This window comes from Diceros bicornis, chromosome 27, assembly GCF_020826845.1.
Source record: "Diceros bicornis minor isolate mBicDic1 chromosome 27, mDicBic1.mat.cur, whole genome shotgun sequence".
Classification (NCBI taxonomy): Eukaryota; Metazoa; Chordata; class Mammalia; order Perissodactyla; family Rhinocerotidae; genus Diceros; species Diceros bicornis.
In genome coordinates, this window is record NC_080766.1 from 45,311,014 (window position 1) to 45,314,523 (window position 3,510).

The window sequence follows — 3,510 nt, forward strand, 5'->3', positions numbered from 1 at the left end:
GTGATTCTCTTTCCAGTTGATTTGTGTCATTTCCCTTCAGTTGATGTGGATGTTTCCCTTTCCAATTGATCAGATGTTTTTCCCTCTCATTATATGATCTATTCGAATCTGCTGCTATCTCAGTCGATGTGGATGTTTCCCTTTCCAGTGGAGCTGGTGTTTTTCGCTCTTATTATTTGACCTACTTGGATCTGTTTGCAGACTATCGCCTTTACTCTCCTCTATATAATAAAATATACCTTCAGTCCATTTGTTTGGAGTGGAAGGTTTCTTTTACGTCTCAGATCAAATCCCCCAAACCTCTCAAAACAGGTTAGAATCTACACTCAACTGGCTGTCCCAGCTTTTCTGTCACCTACTTTTTACATAAATGAGGTCGGAAGCACAAACTCCAACATGTTTCCTCTGGATGCTGCAATGAGATTGTGGGGGAGATTACGTTCCCCTGTAGTTTGTGCAATGATGATGTATTATTCTCTATCACGTGGAAATATGCCATGAACGTTGCTTTCTAGAAGGAGGCACAGGACAAGGATCCTGTTTCAGTACCTGACAGCTATGCTGTGCCCACATCTTATCACAAGTGAGGCCACCTCTTAACACGTGCAGACACAAAGAAGGAGTTTGAGGCAGAAGTTTGGGTTCAGGGCAGGGGATACTGGAAAACCTGTGATTTCCAGGATTTTCAAATGGGCTTCAAATGGGCAGAGGGCTACAGCATGCTGAGTGGACGACAGGGTTAATTAGAACAGGCCATGGGTCACTGCCCATTGGGACTTTTGATGGAGAGTGTTGTAAAGGTGGAAGGAACAGACTGGATTCCATGAAACAGCACAGAGGCACAACACACAAAACGGGAAAGAAGACAACTTTAGGCACCTGGATTGCCAGAACGAGCTCAAGGTCCAGATGTAACAGCTAGATCTTAGGTTAGCATGAGGGAAGTCGTCTTAGGGAAAGGAATCAATATTGTAACTATGACCCTGACTCACTAGTCTCTGAGAACTCACTCTAGCCTGCATGTAGCCTAGATGATTAAGCACCTCTCACTTTTACAAAATACATGATCTGCTAGTTCTGACTCTTGCTTACATATATCTCCCAGCTGTGATAAGATGATGACTTTGTTCTCTGAGTTCCCCAGAAACATGATGACCTCCAGAAAGAAAAACTTTGTGTTGGTACCCATCACGGATAACAGAAGAAAGAGATAATGTGGCACCTTGAAGTGTGACACACTGGATGGTTGACATCCCTAAATCCCCTCCTTCCCTGCCCATTTCCCCTATATAACTGCCTCAAGCCTCTGTATGACTTTAAGATGCTTCTTTTGGACACTAGTCCGCCATCTTCTGATTATGCTAGCTAATAGTATAAACTTTCCTTTCTCAGCCACTGACTTGTTTGCAATTGATTGCCACTGGATTGCAGTGAGCAGAATGAGCCCCTTTTTGCTCGGTTACACAGAGACCATCAGCAAAATCTCCCACAACTCGACCAAACACTAAATAATGTAAAAACGGTTTGGAAAAGTCACACTTTGTTCTTGGATTGGGGGGTTCTATAGTGTAAAGATGTTGGTTTTCTTTAAATTGTTCTGTAAACCTGATGCGATTCCCTCATATCCCATAAAACTGGGGAGAAGGATGCCCAGCTGTCTGCCGTGAGTAGCCGAGGGCATGGGGGGCTTGTGTAGGAGGTGGGGGTGGCAAAGGGGCCATGCCCAGCTTGGGAAAACTCCCACTTGAGGGTTTGAAATGAGTTCCACAGGCTCCAGGCACCACCTGATGCTTTCAGTCAAGGAAATTCCCTGATGAGGTCTGTGTTCTAGAAAGTTCCTCTAGAGGGAGAATGGAGGATTAACTGGAGGATTGGGGAGGGATGACAAGGGAAGGCAGCAGGTGTGTAAAGGAGGAGGAATAAACAGTGCATTTCCCAGCACCCAAGGACACGGTGGAGGTAGCTGAGGGGCAGAGTTCTGAGAGTTGTGGGTAATAAAGACCCACAGGAAGGGCTGTGTGGGTTACGTTGTCCTCCCAGGACAATGAGCCTGAGCCTCGTGGGGGAGCACTAGGAGGGGAGGAGGGTGAGGCATGTGACCTGTCCAGGCGGCCCTGCCCCAGGGGTCTCCTCTGATGGGGCCACAGTGTGTGGCACAGCTTTTCAGCTTTTCACAGGATTTCAACGTGTGAATTTTGGGGGGGACACAAACATCCAGTCCATAGCATTGATCATTCTATATAAGTTCATAGAGACCATCCTCATTCTTTGTATGGCTGCATAGTACTCCAGTGTGTAGAAGTACCATAATTTCTTCAACCACTCTCCTTTGTATGGGCATTTAATCACTTTCCAGTAATCTGCAATCACAAATAACACTGGAATGAATAACCTTGTGCATACATATTTTCAAGTTGTCAGAGGTTAACTATGTGTAGTGATGGATGTTAACTAGACTGATTGTGGTGATCCTTTCACAATATATAAATATATTGAATCATATGTCATACACTTGAAACATATAATGTTATATCAATTGTATCTCTTTTAAAATTGTATATCAATTTTAAAAAATGTTGAAACCCTAACTCCCATTGTAATGGTATCAGGAAGTAGGGCCTTTGAGAGGTGATTAGATCATGAGGGTGGAGCCCTCGAGACTGGGATTAGTGGCCTTATGAGGGACTGCAAAGAGCTTGCTTCTTCTCTGTCTCTCCACCACGTGAAGACACAGAGAAGACAGACACCTACAAATCAGGAAATGAGTTCTCACCAGAACCAAATCAGCCAGAACCTTGATCTTGGCCTTCCCAGCCTTCAGAGCTGGGAGAAATAAATGTTAGTTGTTTAAGCTGCCCAGTCTGTGGTATTTTGTTATGGCAGCCCGCGCTGACTGAGAGAGTGATTTCAATGTATACTGTTAAGTGAAAAAAGCAAAGCACAAGAGATTATAGTATGCTAGCTTTTGGGGCAAGAAAGAAGAGAAATATATATATATATATATATACACATATATGTGTGTGTGTGTGTGTGTGTGTTTATTTTTGCAAAAAAAAAAAAGCACAGGAAGGCCGAATCAGACATGGACGTGGTCGATCACGGACAGGAGGTGGGTGGAGGGCAGGGGCTGGGGGAGCAGCCTGTATGAGCGCACCTGCTCTGCAGCTCTAGGTTTCAAAACTGCATTATTGTTTCATATACTCAAAGACATAATAACTGAAATAAAAAAGGAAGGGGGAACTGAAATGGAATATATACCTAATTGTTCTTCAAATTAATAATACAAACACACTGCAGGTGAGGGAAAGGGATGAGAATTAACCTAAGAAACTTTTGAACTGAGTATTTTGACTATATATTCTCAGGCTAAAAACCAAAAACAATTGAACAAATGTGAAACTTTAGTTAGTAGGTTTGCTTTTCACCTAGGTGTGGATTAACAACTCAGAAACTACTTTATGTGTATTCTAGGATTGAGCAAATAGATAAATCTATTGTGGCTAATGGGAG